General features: G+C 43.5%; 2 long non-coding RNA genes across 2 annotated transcripts in view; one reads left to right on the forward strand and one right to left on the reverse strand.

The window, feature by feature from the left end:
• LOC129036972 (uncharacterized) overlaps positions 1 to 21,867 on the reverse strand; it is a 110,699-nt gene that overhangs the window by 16,684 nt on the left and 72,148 nt on the right. The window lies entirely within an intron of this gene.
• Positions 12,528 to 21,209, forward strand: LOC129036971 (uncharacterized). Its single transcript, XR_008502704.1, has 3 exons — positions 12,528 to 12,678; positions 13,419 to 13,501; positions 20,877 to 21,209. It is a non-coding gene; the product is annotated as an uncharacterized LOC129036971 (long non-coding RNA).

Here is a 21,867-nt window from a genome sequence, read left to right on the forward strand (position 1 = left end):
ATTTATTATCTTATAGACACCCAAAATGTGTTTCCGTGGGCTGAAATCCGTGAGTGAGCAGGGCAGCGTTCCTTTCTAGACCCTCTAGAGGAGAATCCAGACGTTGCTTTCTCCGGCTTCTAGAAGCGCCCACGCTCTGTGGCTGCTGGTTCCTTTCTCCATCTCCAAGTCAGCCATCTCATCACTCCACCTCCACTTCCAGGGTCTCTCTGACACTGACTCTTCTGCCTCCCTCTGTCACTTTCTTTGAGACCGAGTCTTGCTCTGCCATCCAGGCTGGAGTGCAGTGGTGCAATTTTGGCTCACTGCAACCTCCACCTCCCTGATTCAAGCAATTCCTCTGCCTCAGCCTCCCAAGTAGCTGGGATTACAGGCATGTGCCACCATGCCCGGCTAATTTTTGTCTTTTCAGTAGAGATGGGGTTTTGCCATATTGTCCAGGCTGGTCTTGAACTCCTGATCTCAGGTGATCTGCCCTCCTCGGCCTCCCAAAGTGCTGGGATTACAGGCATGAGCCACTGCGCCTGGCCCCCTCTGTCACTTATAAGGATCCTGTGACTACATTGAGCCCACTGGAAAAATCAGGAAAATCTTCCCGTCTCAAAGTTAGATGAAAAGCAACCTTCATTCTAAGTGCAACCTCAGGCTCCAAGCTTTAGGATGTAAACCTTTCTGAGGGCCATTATCCTGCCTACCACCGTCTGAAGCGGAGCACTTCATGATTTACCTGATTCCTAATCTGCCAAGCTCTACCTCTTGTGCAGTCAGACATGAAATCCTCATAAGCTTCCCAGTTTACTTTGTGGAAAAGGCTGAGTTCTTTGAAACCAATAGGTTCTTCTTCTATTATATCCTATATGATCATAGGAACTTTGTTCCTAAGGTAAAGAAAAATTTGAAAGTGAGATTACTACACACTATCAATATCTTCATTGAAATTTTATTTCAAAAATTGCACTTTACCCCTAGATTAGACACCCACCTCCAAGCAGAAGGCAAAGCACCTGCTGAGTTGAAATTGAAAACACCATTCCAGGAGCATTGCAGGGCAGTGGCTATGACCACAAAAGATGCACAAGGGCCGGAATCACCATCTCATTTACTGGAATACTTCCACTGTCGCACACAGGGCCTGGAACGTGGCAGAAGCTCAATAAATATTGATCAACTTATTGAGCGCACATCAGCTTTGGAGGCAGAGTTCTGGACTTGATATTAACTCTGTGACCATAGTAGGTTATTGACCTCTCTGTGCCATGGTTCCAAAAACATGATAATAAATGTGTGCTTCTCTATATAAGTGAATTCACGGAAAGTTCTTAGTACAATGGAAGCACCCATAACTGTTGACTTTTACAGTTGGCTCACTTGAATGTAAGCCCCAGAAGGGCAGGGACGCCTGCTGCTTTCACTCACGTCAGCATCCCCAGCACACAGGTCAGTGTCTGTGACACTATAGACGTCCATAAACATTTGTGGAATGAATAAAATTATACGTTATTACAATACTTTTATGTGTGCATGACTAAAGAATTTCTCAATTATTTTTGTAATTATGAAATATAATTAATCTTCTCCTTTACAAATAGCCAGATTTTTCTTTTTAAAACTTATTTTTATTTGAAATAAAATACCCGATATGTAGTCTTTTATCCCTTACCTCCACCCTTCCCCCTGCCAGTCCCCAAAGTCCATTATGTAGTTCTTATGCCTTTGCATCCTCATAGTTTAGCTCCCGCTTATTAGTGAGAATATATGATGTTTGGTTTTGAGTTACTTTATGCAGAATAATGGCCCCCAGCTCCATCCAAGTGGCTGCAAAAGACATTATTTTGCTCCTTTTTACAGCTCAGCAGTATTCCATGGTGTATATATACCACATTTTCTTTATCCACTCATTGGTTGATGACCACTTAGGTTGGTTCCATATCTTTGCAATTGTGAATTGCACTGCTAAAAACATGGGTGTACATGTTTCTTTTTCATATAATAACTTCATTTCCTTGGGGTAGATACCCAGTAGTGGGATTGCTGGATCAAATGGTAGTTCTACTTGTAGTTCTTTAAGGAATTGCCACACTGTTTTCCACAGTGGTTGTACTAGTTTACATTCCCATCTCCAGTGTAAAAGTGTTCCCTTTTCACCACATCCATGCCAAAAACTATTATTTACTGGCTTTTAAATTATGGCCATTCTTGCAAGAGTGAGGTGGTATTTCATTGTGGTTTTCATTTGTCCAATTTTAAGACATGGTTTCACTCTGTTGCCCAGGCTGGAGTGCAGTGATGTGATCATAGCTCAATGTAATCTCAAACTCCTGAGCTCAAGCAATCTTACTGACCCAGCCTCTCAAGTAGCTGAGACTACAGGTGCCTGCCATCATGTCTAATAATTTTGCTGACATTTTTGTAGTAATGGAGTCTCATTATATTGCCAAAGCTGGTGAAATACCCCAAATTTTGAAGGGAAAAGCTAGTTTGGTCTTCCACAATTCTGAGGCCTCATTATTTGCTTAATAAAAGTAACGTCTCCTTAATTTTGATTATGCTTCTAGTGTTTTCTATATAAGTGATACATACTATTCCTGAAATGATGCTCTATTTAAAAAGCCAAGGTAAAGTACTTTTCAAATGAACATTTCTTTGTTTCCTATTCCTAATGTATAAATTTGCATTAAAATAGTTCAGTATGTTTTTGTAATGTTAGTTTATTTATAACACTTCCTCAATGGCTGGATGTAATCTTCAGAATCCCGATTATTTTACAAACAAAAGAATATTATAAACCAATGTAGTCCAGACAGTCTGGCTGGTTAAAATCTGGGATAGCAGCCAGGTGCAGTGGCTCACGCCTGTAATCCCAGCACTTTGGGAGGGCAGATCACAAGGTCAGGAGTTTGAGACCAGCCTGGCCAATATGGCAAAACCCCATCTCTACTAAAAATACAAAAACTAGCTGGACATGGTGGTGGGTGCCTGTAGTCCCAGCTACTTGGGAGGCTGAAGCAGAAGAATTACTTGCACCCGGGAGGCAAAGATTGCAGTGAGTCGAGATCATGCCACTGCACTCCAGCCTGGGCGACAGAGCGAGACTCCGTCTCAAAAAAAAAAAAAAAAAATCTGGGATAGTATTACATGGGACCCATTATGTGGGACTCTAGATTTGCAGTAATAAAATTGAAGAATATGGAAATGAAGGACCTTTTACTGATTGTATTATACTCTAGCAGATTAATAATAATATGGTATTTTCTCAGTGCTATTTCTTGATGTGTCTAGAATATTACTAGAGTCTCCCACTCTTTGGATATGTCTAATCATCCCTGAACCAAGAAATTGTCACACTGTGCAAGAATTTAAGGTGATCTTCCAAGAGAAGAATCCTTGTGTCTATGGAGAACCCACACCAAAAAGGGTGCCCTGTATGTGATTTATAGGAATTCACTTATTACTATCTCTTGTGGATTTTAACAATGCTTATTGATTACATAATTATTGATTACATAATTATATCATTAATCAGTTGTAGCATGTTAAATATTGTGGTGTTTTTAGCGTATGCAAATAAGAAGCTAGATTTTAAGTTTTTAAGCACAAGGTGCTTGATATACCTCCTTAGAAGATCAAATCCTCTTCCTTCTTTGCACTTGAAAAAATTGTAATGATAAGTTTATTTTGTGCTCAGTTTTTAAAATATTGTTTTTTTCTTAGTAAAGAGTTGTTAATTATTTATTAGTTTTTCAGTCACTGTGCAAATAATTGAACATTTGGGAGTAGGTAACACAAGCAAGCTCTGCACCTGGGAAGCTAAGATTCTAGCTAGACTGACAGTGCACACACACACCAAGTAGCCAACCAAGATACAAATGTGCCTGTGCCAAGGATAATGTGAACAGCGTACAACGATGCAGTCAGGGACAAAACTTGCTAAATAGTCAAGGAAAGCACTCCAGGGAATCATGTTTAAGTTAAGTTGAGGTTGCAAATAATTCCATCTTGTCAAAAGCAGGGAAGAGTAAAGAAAAACAGAGGGAAGATGATGACGTTGGGTGAAGCTTCTTGAGAAGGGGAGGAAGCTGTGGGTGGGTGGGAGTGCAGAAAGGCATCACAGGAGAGACTGCAGGAGGGACAGCAGTCTGAGCTTATGTGCATGAAGGTTCCAACAAGGGAGTGGACTTAATTTAAAATGCAACGCAGAAAGGCAGCAAAGAGCTCTGAGATGGTGTGGTCTGACCCATGTTAGTAAGTATGGAGCAGAGACACTGTGGGTGTATGAAAAAAGGAAGTACAGAGAAGGAGCTTGTTGCCATGACTTGGAAGAGAAGATGGTGCCTTGGTCTATGTAGGCAGCAACACTACAGAGAGAGTGTATCAGTCGGGTGAACGTGGTGAGGAGGGAGACCATAGGGAGAAGTGTTAGACTGGTTGATGATTCATGGTCAGGGAGAGGAAGAACCTGGAAGCACTCAACAGTTCCTGGCTGAAATCCCAATGGAACCAATTTCTAAGGCAGCAGTGAAAATGGGCATCATTGCTGTGAATATATTCCAGTGTGTGAAGAACAATCACTTCAGATTTACTTACTTGAGTTTTGTCTTGATTTCATAAAGACCTGCTTTTCATGATACCTACATAGTTGTTTCTCTCATTATAAAATTTACTAGGATTATTTATTCCATATTTTGGAATTTGAATAATCAAGTATGTCCAAATATGTTTGATTATTGCATGTCACAAAATGATCTATTTATTTAAGTAGTATCCATATCTTTTTGAGCATCAGGAGATATCAAGATATTTCTACTCATATGAATATAAATATATATGTAGAGACAGTCAGAGCTGTTGTTTCTAGAGAGAAGACAGCTCCTTAAGTGAACTAACTTGTTAGCAGACTAGTTACAGATTATAACAACATTTTCAATTTTTTCAAGTTTTGATAAAATTAGTTATATAGTTTATTAATTATAATGAGGCAATGGAGGGTGTAACTTTTTTCATACTTAGATATTTTAATATAAATCTTTAAGTAATTGGTAGAACAAGCAGACAAAAATAGAATATGTGATTTTGTACAAAATTATAAAAAATCAACATAATGAACACACACAAGAATGTTCAATTTATTTAAATGAATGCAGAACATTTATTAAATGTATCATATGATCAACCATGTAATTAACATAGAAATATAAATAAAATATATAAAGACTGGAAGGAAAGAAATGCAATATGGCAAGAAAAATAAATAAAAGATACACTTAGAGAAGAATAAATGAAACTGTTCTTATTTGCAAATGACATCTTTTTGTATGTAGAAAATCTAAAACGATTTGCAAACAATTAAAATATACATAATTTTATCAGGGCACTGAATATAAGGTCAAGGTACAAAAATCAAATATATGCTATAGATTAGCAAAGTGATGAAAAGTGAACTATAAAAGACAAATTGTGTATATTATTATCAAAACCAATAGAATGTTTAGAATGAAACCTAACAGGAGATGTGCAAGACCTCTACACTGAAAACTAAAAAATATACATGAGGAAAAATGGAAGAAGATCTATATAAGGAAGAACATACAAAGACCATATGTTGGAAGGGTTAATATTTTTAAAGGAACAATTTCTACAAATTGAGATACAGATTTGAGGCAATCCTGAGCAAAATGGCATCAGTAATGATGATGATGATGGTGATGATGGTGGTGATGGTGATGATGGTGGTGATGGTGATGATGGTGATGATTATGGTGGTGATGGCAATGATGATGGTGGTGATAGTGATGATGGTGGTGATGGTGATGGTGGTGATGATGGTGATGATTATGGTGGTGATGGCAATGATGGTGGTGATGGCGATGATGGTGGTGATGGTGGTGATGGTGATGATGGTGGTGATGGTGATGATGGTGATGATGGTGGCGATGGTGGTGATGGTGATGATCATGGTGATGGTGGTGATGGTGATGATCATGATGATGGTGGTGATGGTGATGATGGTGGTGATGGTGATGATGGTGATGATGGTGGTGATGGTGATGATGGTGGTGATGGTGGTGATGGTGGTGATGGTGATGATGGTGATGATGGTGGTGATGGTGATGATGGTGGTGATGGTGGTGATGGTGATGATGGTGATGATGGTGGTGATGGTGATGATGGTGGTGATGGTGATGATGGTGATGATGGTGATGATGGTGGTGATGGTGATGATGGTGATGATGGTGGTGATGGTGATGATGGTGATGATGGTGGTGATGGTGATGATGGTGGTGATGGTGATGATGGTGATGATTATGGTGATGACGGTGGTGATGGTGATGGTGGTGGTGATGGTGATGATGGTGGTAGTGATGATGGTGATGATGATTATGGTGGTGATGGTGATGATGATGGTGACGGTGATGATGATCATGATGATGGTGATGATGATGGTGACGGTGGTGATGGTGATGATGGTGGTAGTGATGATGGTGATGGTGATTATGGTGGTGATGGTGATGATGATGGTGATGATGGTGGTGCCAGTGATGGTGGTGATGGTTATGATGGTGATGATGATGATGGTGATGATGGTGATGGTGGTGATGATAGTGATGATAGTAATGATGGTGATGATGGTGGTGATGACAGCCATGACAATGTTAGAATTGGCATGCATAATGTGTGATTTATATGGAAATGCTAAAAATCAAGAATAGCCAGGGCAACCTTGGATAAGAACAAGGACTTACGAACTGAGTGTCACCACTTATTTAAACCTCTAGTTATTGTGACCACTTGATATTGATGAAGAAGACAGAGAAGACCAACAGAGACAAAGCAGAAGACCGGAAATGGACCACACTCATCAGCTTATTACATTGCAGGCAGCTAGGCAATCCAGGGGTGGGAAGGACGGTCATTTTAATAAATAGTGCTAGATCAATCTGAAATCCATCTAAGACCAAAAAACTAAATAAATAAATAAACCATGACCCCAAACCTCACAGCCTACCCAAAACCAATTCCAGTTGCATCACAGCCCTAAACCTGAGACTTTAAATGGTGAAACTTTTAGGAATCAACACTTGGGAGTATTTTAAGAAATCTTTGCCTACTGTACAAAAGCACTAACTATAAAAGTAAATACGCATGAATTTGACTTCATTAACATTGAGAATTTCTGTTCAGGCAAAGACACAGTTAATAGAGTGAATATGCAAGCTATGCACAGGGAAAGAGCATTGCAATATCTCTCTCTGATCACTAGTATCCAGAATACATCACGTCCTCTTCTGTATATTTATTTATGCTTCGAACTCTCGTGGCCTCTAGCTCCCTCCTTTTCCTCCTCTAATTGGAGAGTTGGGCAAATAACTGATGTGCTGGAGGCTCTGCTTGCTCCTTGCTCCTCAGTGGAGATCAGCGGCCCACCGAGCACACATGCTCTTCACCTGGTCTCAGGTGCAATGTCCCCTCCCCAGCAAGGCCTTCCTGTTTCAGTCCCTTACTGTGCTGTACCTTCTGTCTCCAACATGTAATCACCTACAATTACTGGGATTAGGGCTGTACTCTGGGATTTAAGCTCTATGAGGTTGAGGGAGGTTGAGGTACCCAACTGGTTTACTGCTGAAGCCCCAGTGCCCATCCCAGGGCTTGGCAGTAGAATCTATTGGATAAACAGGAATTGCATTTTAAATTAATTTTAATACCAAGTCATATTTTGGTGACCCAAGAGCTGGGGAAACTCTTGTCCCCTCATTGGACACCCTGGGCCTGAGCCCTGCAGGCTTATGGTCATGGCAGCTTTCAAGTCCTTGATTCAACCAAGCATGCCACGCCTGGCTGCCAAAGGGGGCCAGACAGTGTCTCACCGCTGACGCCTGCCCATCAGCACAGCTGCCTTCCTCCAGGGCCCCTGCCTCAAGAAGGGAGGCTACTGTAGGCTTCCGTGTCCAATTATTCTTCATTGTGAGGGTCCCTGTGCCATCTAGGGGCTTCAGCAGCATCCCTGGCCTCCACCCACAAGACCAGTAGCCCCTGTTCTCCCGGTTGTGACACCCAAAGCTGTTTCCAGACATTGCTGAAGGTTCCTTGAGGGAAAAAAAATCACCCTTGGCTGCTAACTCCTACCCTACAGGGACGAGATTTTGGGAAGTTGCCATCCAAAAATGGATTTCTCTTGTAGTCACCCATACCAGTGCCATGCTGACCGAATAGGGTCTCCTCAGCTGGCTCTACCATTTTCACCCCATCACAGGTTCTCCAGTTGCTCCGTGGGGCTTGCAGTGGGAGCAGCGGGCAAGGGCTCCAATCCTCTCCAAACCACACCCTCGGTTCTGGGGCTTGTGATTGCACCTTCACATTCTAGCATCCCAGCTATCCCCCCGGGTGCATTTTTTTTAGGAAGATTATGATTCTAAAACCCATACGCCTATAACGATCAATTATTTTGGGCTACTGTATACCAAGCACTTTACATACAACAGGGCTGAATGGAATTTTACCCCTGGTAGACATAAGGAAGAAGAGGCTTAGAAATGCAAAATGCCTGGTGGAAGTCCCACTGCAAGGGTCAAACCCACAGGACTGTACTGGAAACGGAGTTTTGTCTGCAACTTCACCCTCTCTGCTTTTCTGAGAACTCACAGCATTCCCGCCACCCAAGCCCCCTCTCCCCACAACATCCCTATTCCAGGGTTAGCAGTAACAAAACCTTGAACGGTCCTACACAGTGGCTACTCACCAACCAAAGGGACCCAAAGGGACATGCCTCAGTGTCTGAGCAGGGGCCTGGAGTTCCCTGAAGTCCCAACCGTCATCCTTTTAGTTGCTAGATAGATGGGAGGAGGTGTCGGGGATCTCAGAGACCCTGTTGACTAAGTTGTGGCATCTGGGTGCTCACGGCAACTTCTATTTACTAGTTGGTACACAGATGTTTCTGTATTTCAACCCCCTGTACAGCCAGCTAAACTCCACGGTGACCCCCGCCCCCTCAGGCATCCCACCCAGAAGACCAGCCATTGTCCAGCTTGCCCCTGCCACTGCTGATGGCTTCAGGTGGATACCTGGCCCAGGCTGGCTTAATGCCCTCCCTCAATGATTTGATCTCCAGGCCTGGCTGGGTACGTGACCAAAGCAGGACACTCAGATCTCTTCCCTCGGAGTCTGTAAAGTAGAAATGAGAGTGGTTCTGCTACAGGCTTCACAGATGGGAGACAGTCAGTATGAAGAACAAGGTGGGTGACCAGGAGCAAAGCACACCTCCCAAAAGCGAAACTGCTATTTAAACAGCCAGAAATAATTGCTTGACTAATTACACTATACTAATTTTGGACTTAAAGATAGTATGATCAAGGTGGTTTTTTTTTCTATTTAATACTTCTTGTCACCATTTTAAATTTTTTATTATTTATTTATTTATTTATTTTTGAGAGATGGCGTCTTGCTCTACCACCCAGGCTGGAGTTCAGTGATGTGTTCATAGCTCACTGCAGCCTCAAACTCCTGGGCCTAAGCAATCCTCCCACTTCAGCCTCATGAGTAGCTGACACTAAGGGTGCTTTTTACCATGCTGGGCCACTGGGCTACTTTTCTTTGTAGAAATGGACATCTCCCTATGTTTCCCAGGCTAGCCTCAAACTTCTGGCCTCAAGAGATCCTCTGGCCTTGGCCTCCCAAAGCATTGCAATTACAGGTATGAGCCACTGTGCCCAGCCATAACCTATGATTAAATCAGATAGATGGATAGATAGATAATGATGAAATGTGTGTGTGTGTATATATATATATACATATATGTTTGTGGGGTTTTTGGTGTATGTATGTGTCGTGTGTGTGTGTATGTGTTTGTGTGTGTGTGTGTGTGTGTATTTCAAATCATTTTCAAGATCCTTAAAGTGAAAGACACTTGAAGATCATCTATTCCAGTTTCCTCCTTGTACAGACGAAACCAAGGATAGTTAAGCTATTTACGTTTCTATCTTTCCATGAAGAGGCAGCTCTTAAGGACAGACATTCCCATTCCCATGTGTTATGACAGCTCTGCACACGTGCATTGCAGAGAGCATGGGGGCGCCCCAGGTGATCCCGTCCAAGGTGGGTCCGTCTAGCTGCAGCCACGTAAACTGCAGCCTGAAAGGAAGAGCCACTCATGCCCACCTGTGAGGGACACTTTGCCATTCTGTTTTTTTCTATTGTGGATTTTTCAGTTTCATGGTAGAAGGCAATATACTCTGTCCTCTGAGAATATCTGTCTGTATCACAGCATCACAGAAAGTCCCTAGACAGGTCGGGTGTGGTGGCTCACGTCTGTAATCCCAGCACTTTGGGAGGGCAAAGCAGGCAGATCACCTGAGGTCAAGAGTTCTAGACCAGCCTGGCCAATATGATGAAACCCTATCTCTACTAAAAATACAAAAATTAGCCAGGCATGGTGGCACACACCTGTAATCCCAGCTACTCGAGAGGCTGAGGCATGAGAATTGCTTGAACCCAGGGGACAGAGGTTGCAGTGAGCCAAGTTCGTACCATTGCATTCCAGCCTGGGTGACAGGTGACAGGGTGAGACTCCATCTCAAAAAAAAAAAAAAAAAAAAAAAAAAAAGACAAAAAAGAAAGTCCCCAGACAGAAACATTATTATGTCCAGCTGCCTTTGTGAGCCACAAAAAGGATGGCGATTGCATTGCATACAAAGCCATGAGGGGCAGTGGTATTACCTAATGCCGGCAGGACTAAAATGTCACTGGATTCACTTCTGGAAAGTATCTGGAAAATAACGCTCTGGAGCAGAAATCATGGTCCACCCTCATGACCAAACTTTATCCTTTAGGGCCAGGCACTCCACAACACATGAGATGGATTCTGTACCACCACCTGCGCCCGGCTCTGGTCATCAGAACACGGGCCCTGCCCTGGCATAGCCATTCATACTGAGTCATTCTCCACCAAAGACTAAATAAATTCTAAGATTATTCCAGAGATCTTTTCTCCCTGAGTCTTTTAAATCACTCCTGTGATTACGCTCTGATGTTACCATAGCTATTACTCAGCTGAGAGATAAAAAGTTATTAAAGGGACATGGTAACTGGCATTGATTATTTAAAGAGTATGAATGGAAAGGAGAAATGAACTTATTCTACCACAGATAGGGCCAGCAGATGTCTTATCCTCTTGTACCTGTGTCAGCAAAGGGTGAAAATTGTAGAAAGACATATTTAGCTCAATAAAAGAAAGGCATGTCTGATAAGCTTGATAATTCGGCTAAAACAGAATAAACTCACTTGCATGGAGGCAGGAACGTCATTCCTGGAAGTTTCCAACATAAGCTGGGTGACCATTTGTCAGAAGCATGACGTCGGGGGTTCGTGAGGGGATGATGGAGTATTAGACCGGGTGATCCTTGTGGTGGACATGGGGGTTCTCCACCTGGATCCCCACCTCAGGACTGAGGCAGCAATCCCTCAGATGTTGAAAATATTGTCTGCTAAAAGCTCAGAGAACTGACTTGCCTAAGTTCACATCCCTTCTCAGGGGATAGCCACCGGATTGATGACAACCTCCAGTCAAGCCCGAGGATCATCGAAGCTCCAGAATCGCTGAGGCCTCAGCTGCAGCTGCATTGAACTCCAGCTTCTTCTCCTGCTCAACCCTGCCTCCTCATGAAGACACCTCCCCAGCTCTTGTCTGCAAACCACTGCATGCCCCGCTCCAAGGAGCTCAGGCTAAGGCAGTCCCTCAGGCTCCTTTGAGTGTTTATAATTCCACCATTTCTTCTCTTTCCAGACAGAGAACACTTACAGATATGTCACAGCTTAATTCGCATGCCTTCGCTATCTTGAGTATAGCCAGCCAGAGTGTGGTGAGAACCACTGCCAGCCTCCTCTCCCTTCAGCACTCGCGGTGTGTCCATCTGTGCTCTCAGCACTCTACCAGTGAGGCAAGGAGACTCCTGGAAATTATGTTCACAGGAGAGACTTCCAGGAGCCAATGTAGATCACAATGCTGAGGACATCCAGACACATTGTGCAGGGGACGAAGAACGCAGAGATCCTAATGCCGTCCCTCAATAGCTATGCATTAGCCCTCAAGATCAGGCTCCCAGAAACCCGGGTCCCCACCTGCACATCCCTGCCCCAGCTCACCCTCTACACATCACCTGTGCCCAGGAAGTGGTGAATAAATGAATTCGCCAGTGAAGGAATAAATGAATACAGGAATGAAGGAGCTTTGCATCCCATGGCCATTCCCTCCAAATACATTCAGCAAACTTTGCTCGGCACCCTGTGGGTCTCACGCTCTTTAGCCATATCCAGGCTGCCCACAATATTAGTTGAAAATGAATCATCCTGGGCCTAAGCAGGTTGTGTGAGGCTAGCGTTCATTATCTTCCCTCGGATTGGTTTCTTGGAGCTGTGGCACACTCTCACCCGGGCACTGTCTCAGGCAAATGGCTTCCAATTGTTTATTTCTTACTTGCCATATAATGTCCTATTCCAGCATCACAGGCATGTCATAAAAATGCAAGACGCCAAATTGGAAAGAACTTTAGAAGTTTTCCAGTGTGTTCCCCTCGGACCCACAGCCAGCCTCCCGAGCCTCAGCTATCACCATGTAAATGCTAATGAATGACAAGTGCCACAGAGGACTTTCATCTTACCATTTGATGAGGAAGTTGGCTCTGGACATGGGTCAATTGGGCCATTTAGTTAAATTTGGTGCTAATGAGAGCAAGATAGAGACTCAGGCCCCTTATGGCCAATTAACTCTGTGCAAAGAGAAAAACTCAGTTCTGTGGTCAAAAGCTACCCTCTTCAACAGTTAGCTATTCTAGAAATGTGTGATGTTGACCCCAAAGGGGAATGGAGTGTAAGAGGAGAGGCAGCTCAGCAATGATGTCCTCACAGCCTGGAGAGGCAGCTGACAGCACGTGAGTGATTGTCTGCAGTTTAGGAGATGTCACACTGTTTAGGAATGACAGAAATAAATCTTTTGAGCTGCAGACAAACATTTTGTTTAGTTAGGTCCAGGTATCTCATTGAGGAGCGGCTTTGGAGATCATGTTTCTAAACCTTTGGCTTTTGTGGAGTCATTGATTTCACTTCTTTGTTAGTTACCCACAAGGTAAACACACTTTTGAATGCAATTTTACTTTTATTTTCACTGATCATTTAACAGAATTACAAACCCTTAGGTTTGGAAAGATCCATACAGGTCACTCTTTTTAGGTAACCAATCCACGCTTACTGTGCCTGGTGACAAGCCATTGCCTAATCTGTCTCTCACCACCTCTGGAAAAAGCAAAGTAGGGGGTCTCCTAAAGAGAGCGCTCCATCTGGGGGCACTCTGATAACCAGAAAGCTCTGGTTTATGCTCAGAGCATAAACTAGACACATCACGAGGTGGATTTCTGTTTGTTCCCTTTTCCTAGAACAAGGATGATTTCTGCCTTTCTTTGACACAACTAATGGAGGCCACTGAAATAATCTTTCCCACTAGGAAGGCTGTCACAAGGTGAATGCTTGATGGTGCCTGCACCCGGACAGAAAGAAGCACCATGCCCTTAGACACCTCCCTAAATGCACGTGATGGTCTGGGTCTCCTTCCCTTCTAGACTCTCCATTTTTTTTTTTTTTTTTTTGAAGGCAGTGAACATCTATTTTCATCTTTTGCTCTCAATTCCTGGCAAAATATTTAGCATTCAAGAACTATTTTTGGATGAATTAACCAGTAGGTGATCATCTCACTTTCTCTGCCTAAGCATATAAAATTATACCAGATAAAAAAGTCATGCTGACAGGCCCCTATCTCCTGTCCTCACCCAGTAAAGCCTCTGCAACACCGCCCCTAACACTCACGCTAGCACGGTGGACGTCAGCCACTAACACACACTCACGCTAACACAGTGGACGTCACCCACTAACACACACGGCAGCCCTGGACTCTTCTCTCCTGGATGTCCAAGGGAATTCCCCAGAGGGATCAAGAGTTCCTCAGAGAAAGAGGCAACGTTCGTCTTCCTTGTATGTAAGCACAATTTCCCCCCTGCAAGAACCACAGTGTATTCATCCTGTCTGTAATAGCTTAGGATGTGATGGTATCCAAGTCCCTCTAGAATGAGCTTCACTTGTAAGGTTTTGAAGGGAAATAAGAAGCAAAGGATCTTGGGCCAAGTATTTATCTTTTATGAAATGAGGTGAAATGAGCCAAACCATTGTGGAATTAACTAGGAATGAAATTTAGTTTTATAATACAATTACTCAAGTTGCAGATAATAATAATTGTGAAGAATTAATCTAAGGATTTGCCCTTTCCTTGGAGTTGTAGCTGAGTGTGGGTGAAAGAAGTTCTTCAGGTCCTGGAATGATGTCATCTCATTCTACTCCATTCACTCTTTCTCAAAGTGGATTAGCACTAGAAGTACAGAGTGGATTGATCTCTTGTCACAAGCCAAAAGATTTAGACTTTGTGTGCAGTAAATATTTATTGAATGAACACATAATTTTAAAAGCTACATGAAATATCACCTCAAAAACCTCTTAATTATTTCATATCTGTGATTCAAAATACAGCATTTGACATTTTTCTAAAGATATTTAAATCATAGCTATTTCTAAAGAATAAAATCTGCCAGCTTTTTTGCTATTTCTGAAAATAAACATTAGTCTACTTCTCAGCACTCAGGTATAGGGTACATTCAATGATCGCAGCTGAGTCACAAATGTGGATGCTTAAAATGATTTTCTCTGAGCTCTCACCAAATATTCAACACGTAAAAGCTTGCATTATTATTATCTTTTTGAGTTCGGGTCCCAGGAGCCCCTCACTAAACAAGAGCTTGTTGATTAACCTTGAATCCAGTACATGCTGCCCACTGACATAATCCCACTTCACTCTCTCCCTCAGTCCCCTTCTCCAGAGATCATCTTGAACGGGAAAAGAAGAGAGGTGACCTTTGCCATTGATGCATGCACCGCAAGTGTGAGGTCCCACGGTTGCCACCAGGAATAGCTATCTACCCAGGACCTGATGAAGTGCTGTCCAGACAGTTCTGTAATCCTATACCAGCACACCAATATGTGTGCTAAACTGATCAATAATAAGATTGATACATCTTCTACTTGGGTAAGTTAATCTTCTTATTGATCAGCGTAGCAAACATATTGCTTTTCTTGGGCAGCCTTCCTCTCTAGCTCTTCTCCCCCACCCCAACGCCCTGGTTGTCTGGTGCTATCAAGAAGAGAAATAGAACAACATTTTCTACATTAAATGCTTCCATTACATCAGAATCATCTTAGCCAGCTGCAAATATCTCTTAGAGGAGACGATTTATAACCGGCAGGTGCCCAACTCATTTTTCTGTGTGTGTTAGAATCTTGATAATGACCTGGGCTTCTTCCCGCTCACACTTAGCATGTAGATTTTAAATTAATAATAGTTATCCATTGAAGGCAGCACTTGCCTTTCCCATTATAGCACCTACAGCAAAGATCTGAAAAATTAAGACTGCAAACAAAGCCAGCACAAGGCACACACCCAGTCTATTCCTGTTGTATTCTTTTTCCTATTCAAGACGGAGTAAAAGTGGGAGACATGGGAAGCAATTTCAGAGGACAGAAACGAGCTAGCCCCAGGCAGGGAGAATGATGGAGAGAAGAATAGGAATGCTTATTCTAGGAAGATAATCCAATTCAGGGGCCCGATTTCTCCTCCAACGTCCACACTCACACGAGGAGACTCTGGGTCAGACGCTTCACCTCCAGCTCTGTGGCAACTCCCTCTGTGACTTGGCAATTACTGTCGCCCATACCCAGAGGCTACAGAAAAGCTGGGTTGCCTAACACACAGAGCATTGTTGTCAGATGCGGAAGGGCAATCCAGTGCTGGAGTGCTGTCCAGACACGCAGGGCCCCTGCCAGCCCCTGGAAGGATGGGAGGAGACGTGAGAGGGAGTGTGCAATGGTACCTTCTAGAAGAGAGGCCTTAGCAGCTCTGAAAGCCATGCAGTGTAACGTGAAGCCAGAATGTGGTGTCTCCACCAGAGCGTCCTGCGGAAGGGCATGCGGGCTTAGAGCACAGCAGGAAGAGTGCTGGGGCACCTTGGAGCAGCCGCCAGCCACAGCCAGCCAGCCGGGAGGAGGGAGGGTTGCCAGGTGGGTGAGTCTGTGGGTGAGTGAGAGCACAGGCTGCTGAGGAGAGAGAAACATAATTTCTGACCCATGGACCATGTACTGGGGGAGACTATTGTGTCCCATGTCTAAGGAAGACTATTCTTTAAAGGGAACTGGGCCTCCTGAACAGGTGGGTTCTGGAAGGCAGCAGCTGGCTCAGGTGTGTGGAGACACCCAGTGTCAGGAGGTGTGCTGGGGACAGCCGAAGATTGAGATCTTCAGGAACTGCTTCCGAGCACCAACACGCAGGTTCTCCTTCCTGACTGCCAGCACCTTTGCCACATCCAGGAAACATCAGTCCTGGTGCACTGGTCGGGGCCCTGCCTGTGCCCATTTCAGACTTTGTCCATCTGGAGGCCTGCAACACAAGGAAGGCTGTCAAGCTCCCCTTCCTCCTCCCCAGCAAGCCCTCCGAGGGGCCTTCCACATGCCACAAAGGAGCCAGCTCAAATGAGAATGCGATGGGTTTAAACCCTTTGGAAAAATGCTTAGTTGGCAAATGAGAGTCAAGTGCAGCCTTCCCTCTGCCACCTGGACGTCTCCCTGGGCTGGGTTATGCCCGTCATTGAGCTGGCTTTGCTCTGCCAGGGCACCACGGGAATGCACACAGCGTTTTGATGGCGGGACGCTGTGTCTTTTGGATCGCTCCCCTGACCTTCACACTACATAGGATGGGGTCATCAGTGTTTGCTGAATGATGTTTGAATAAAGACAAGTCAGAGGCTCAGCCCAGGAAAGCCCATCCTTTTCTAGAATCTCCTGGTGGACAACTTTGAGTTCAGCTTGCTTGATTTGCTTTTCTAACACAGAACTTTGATAGCTCTGTGACTACTTTGGGAGAGGCTATTATGGCTCAGGGCTTTCATACTTGATACAAGCACATGTTGCTGAATTTGATCATCACTAAAGTGTCCGTGTGGGAGGAGGGGGTCACCTTCCCCCACGCTGCAGGGACAAAGAAACTGAAGTGCATAGTCTTGCTGGAGACTCCAAGATATTTGGTGGATGAACTGGAGGCGAGCTTGGTTCCCTGCGCTTTGCCAGGTGTGAGAGACTGAAGGATACTCAGAGTTTTCCTTGAGATCAGAGCTCTGGGCAGCCCCTCTGGGGTCAGCGTCTTAGAACATCGTGAACATAACCAGCAAGTCCATATCGGGAAAGGCTCTGGAAGGGCACAGCTGTGCCTTCTCCAAGGCTCCATCTCAGGTGGGTGAGACTCTATTCTGCGGCTTATAGACAAGAAAGGAATCTTGGTGACAAACCCTCCCTATGCCGAGGGCCATGTAATTAATGTTCTAAAGCAAAGGAAGTAAAATCAAGGGCCTTTGATGAAGCGGAGAAATGCTCACTAGGCTCCGGGTTGCTCTACTTTCTAAGTGATAAATAAGGTCTCCTTTAGGTGGGAAAAATGCTTCACAATATCCATTAGGATGGAGGCCAACAACCATGGTTTAAGGACAGAGCTTCTGAGAGCTGCCACTCATGGATGGAAAGGTTTGGCCACTTCATGGCATGTGTCCAGGACCAGCAGTGCCAGCTTTAAAAACTCAAAACTTTCACTTTATTTCAAAATTCCCTTGCACCTTACTCAGCCTGTATGTACAATAATCTTTTCCTTACCCCAGAATCTGAACAAGAACAGCTCTGAGAACAAGTTTTCTGCCACCTGTATAGGATTAGAAGAAAGGTAGACATCAACAAGCAGGAAGACTGAAGGCACCATGGGTGCCTGTGTGGGTCCAGCAATGCCCTGAGACCCTGGGCATCACCAGCTGCGTGCAGGGAACCACAAGTGCCCTTCCGGGGAGCTGGGCACAGTCCTTTCTGCCTGGCACTAACAACCCGGCCAGGCTTCTGTTTTCAGGGGAACGAGACTGAGCCAAGTGGAGAGAGTGAGTTATTTAAAACCGGTTCTGCCCATAGATCCCTGATTTCTTACAACTATTTTTGATTGACAGGCAAGTTCCTGTGTCCTTTTTATTTCTGTGAGTTAACTGAGGTTTTTATACTTTTTGCTAAAAAGGAAAAAAATTCCTTTTCTTGGCACTCAGGGAAATCTTTCTGCACAACATTTGCAACCAAGAGCTGGGGCATTGGGCCTTTTCCCTTGTCTTCTGTGGAATACCAATACTTTATTCTGAATCTGAGATATTCCTGATGGACCAAAAGTGAAAAAAAAAATTTAAATGAAGGAAAAAAGCCCTCCCTCTTCTGTCAAGAGCAAAAGAATTCTCAGTCTTTCTAGGACGAATGTTGGATGTGATCCTCTTATTTCACCTTTGGATAAATTCTCACTTCAAGCAAAACTCTTTTCCTTTGAAACTGCTGTTATGCAGACACTTACCAAAATCACTCAAAAAGAATGTTTTGCCGCAGAATAATGTGATGTATTTAATGTATTCTGACAGGCGTCAGCAGGCTGGACTCTAAACGCCTTTCATTTCTACGTGTTCTTATTTCTCTATGTTGGCATTGGACATCTGTCCTTAATTAACACCTGCTCTTGGATGGTTTTCTCAGCAAGGAATGATTTTGCCACACACAGTCCCCCACAGGGACATCTCGCAGTGTCTGGAGACATTTTGGGTGGTCACCCTTGGGAGAGGGAGATGCTACTGGCATCCAGTGGTCGAGTGTAGGGATCCACCATGCACAGGCCTGCTCCCAAACAATCATCCAACACCAACGTCCATAAGCCAGGACAAGAAGTCTTCATCAGATAATGAGGACATTTGGCCAGATAGACAACCAGACGTTCAATCTGATACAATTTATAGTTTCTAAGCTAATACACATGACTTTGGAATAAGTGGCCAATGTCATGTCTGCATACTATATACAGTATTTTTAAAAATTTATTCACACATATGGTAGCTACCCCGTGCCCACACTTTATGAGGAGTGTCCCTCAGAGATCTCCTAAGGTGGAGAAGACACAGACACTCCACAACCACAAAGCTAACAGAACGTCTCTACGGACAGTCCAAAAAGAGGGAGACGTATGAAGTAGCCTGAAAAACAGATACAGGATGTTTTGCATTAAAAGTAGGAAGGAGACAGGGTGACTCAATTTGGAAACAAAAGGCTGAAAACTCAACACGTGTCTTTAGATAGACAGGAGAGAAGACTATTCCTGATACTGTTCAACGGAACAGAGTTTATGAGAAATAGGGTTGGAGATGCCATTACTGAAAGAAAAAAAAAGAAAGAGGAATTTCACCGTGAATGATCCAAATGTAAAGATGCTGGTTAGAAAAAAAAAACAAAACAAAAAACAGGCCAGATGTGGTAGCTCACACCTGTAATCCCAGCACTTTGAGAAGCAGAGGCGGGTGGATCACCTGAGGTCAGGAGTTCGAGACCAGCCTGGACAACATGGTGAAACCCCGTCTGTACTAAAAATACATTTTTAAAAAATTAGCCAGGCGTGGTGATGTGTGCCTGTAATCCCAGCTACTGGGAGGCTGAGGCAGGACAATTGCTTGAGCCTGAGAGGCAGAGATTGCAGTGAGCTGAGGTTGCACCACTGCACTCCAGCCTGGGCGACAAGAGTGAGACTCCATCTCAAACAAAAAAAAAAAAAAAAAGAAAAACACAACAACAACAAAATGATACTAAATAAAGAGAAAATGGGCTTCAGATGTATTTGGATTATTGTTGGGATTAATAAATTAGAAAAGCAAGCTATAAATTAATTATATTTTGTCTTCCAGTCTAGAGAAAATGCTAGAAAAAATAGATTTCAGTTTGTTTGCGTTGAATATGCTAGGGTCACATTTTTGGGTAAAGTATGCCTGAAAAGAGAAAGGTAAATCAAAGTCTTACATTTTCAACAAAGCAACAAAGGAATCTATCACCTTTATAATATTTAATATAGAAACTTAGCAATATATTGTCTACTGTTTAGAACTATAAGTATATTAGCAGAAGGCTGCTGAGTTCATATACAACATTAGCAAGCAAATTCCATTTCTTACAAATAAACATATTATATGAAATAATCGATATACAGTATTGCCCAATCACTGTGACCGTCACATGTCTTCAAGTGGAAAGTTATAGTACTCAGAGATGAAATAAGACAGTTTGGGTAACAGTTGAGTACCTTTGGAAGCTTCGTGTTTCTTAAATTTTATTTAAAAAGACAAACCCTAAATAGCTATATATACCCAACTCTTTAACACTGCATTTGCTCACTCTGTTCTTGGAGTCATAAAATGTCAATTTAAAAAAAAAAACTTTTATTTTGTAATTTTCCTCAGAAGGATAACTCAGGATTCTCCAGCAGAAGCTTGAAATGATATGGGTTGATTCAACCTCCGACCTATGGTAATTGAGTCTGTCTGCCTATCTTTTCAGCTCCGAAAAGGAAAAACATGACAACTGGCTGTGTTTTCAGAATGAAAAGGGCAAATCCAACTTTCAGTATAGGAAGTCTGAGTTGTGTGGGACAGAGGTACTGTGGGAAGGGTGCCCAGGTGCCCACATATAGTGGAACTGATGGTGAGAACTTTGATGGGTGGAGATGGGAGAACAGGCCTTCCAGGGGACAGTGGAAAAATGAATGCAAAATCATGAAGGAAAGGAGCATGGCCTTGAGTCACAAGCATGGGGTCCTTGCACAGAAATAATCAGGAGGTAAGTTCATAAGCATTTGGGGGTCTTAAAGTGAAATACCTTGCACTAAGCTGTCTGTCTTTTATCCTGTAATGCACTAGGAAAGAAAGAATGAAGGTCCACAATCAACACCGAGCTCTGAGAAGTTGACTTGGATGATGTTCTACCCAGCTCTCATCTAAAGGAGGAGAGTCCACAAGCCAGAGGAAGCTGTCAGAGAGCTTCTCAGCTGTGAAGATTCTATGAGGTCCCAAAGGTTAATGATGCCAGTTACAGAAGCTTGACAGAGCAAAAGGGGAAGGATGTGTCACTTGGCTGTGTAGCTGGCTGATCTTAGGGAATGAGAAAGCAAATGTGATGGGGGTGACAACACTTCACCACCATGATGAAGAGCATACAGGGAACTAGAGGTCAGAGGGAAGTGAGGATAGGGAAGTAGGGAATGTGCTCGGTTTGGAAAATGTAGATTATTGATGCACCCTTGAGCTGTTTAGACAGAGGTGGCCAAAGACAGCTGGAAGATGGTGACTTAATATTAGGATTCAGGGCTGCCACACCACTCAGCTTCAGGAGTTACCTTTCCTCTTGTTTTCCGTGTGCCTGGTGCTTCTCAGAGGTGTGTAGTGTGGTGGCCTTGGGAAAGGGTCACTACTAATAAGTTTCAAGGAGCCCAAAAATCAATGCAACGCATCTACCTGCATTCGGAAAAAATATCTCCTACTGTAGATCAATATAACATCCCTGCAGAAGTCACATCTCCATATAGGTATTTGGACTATGGTCATGCTCTTTCATGATACATTAGCTGCACATACACAGCGACACTATCAGCTTCAGGACAGAGGTGGAATAGGTGGAATATTCCATCCTGTTTGGACATACCTTGCCCTCACAGCTCTGAAAGATTGCTGTTGCAACATCCGCCCAGGTGTGTATCAGCCTACCTATGGGAACCTGAACCCCAAAGTCCTCTTGAGTGTGGTTAGCTCCTATCAGCTCCATTCCTATCACTCTACATCCATTTCATGTTTCTTTCCTGAGTATATTTTCCTTGATATTATTCAAGAAACATTAAATAAAAGTTATGGACAG

Source organism: Pongo pygmaeus, chromosome 4, assembly GCF_028885625.2.
Source record: "Pongo pygmaeus isolate AG05252 chromosome 4, NHGRI_mPonPyg2-v2.0_pri, whole genome shotgun sequence".
Taxonomy (NCBI): domain Eukaryota; kingdom Metazoa; phylum Chordata; class Mammalia; order Primates; family Hominidae; genus Pongo; species Pongo pygmaeus.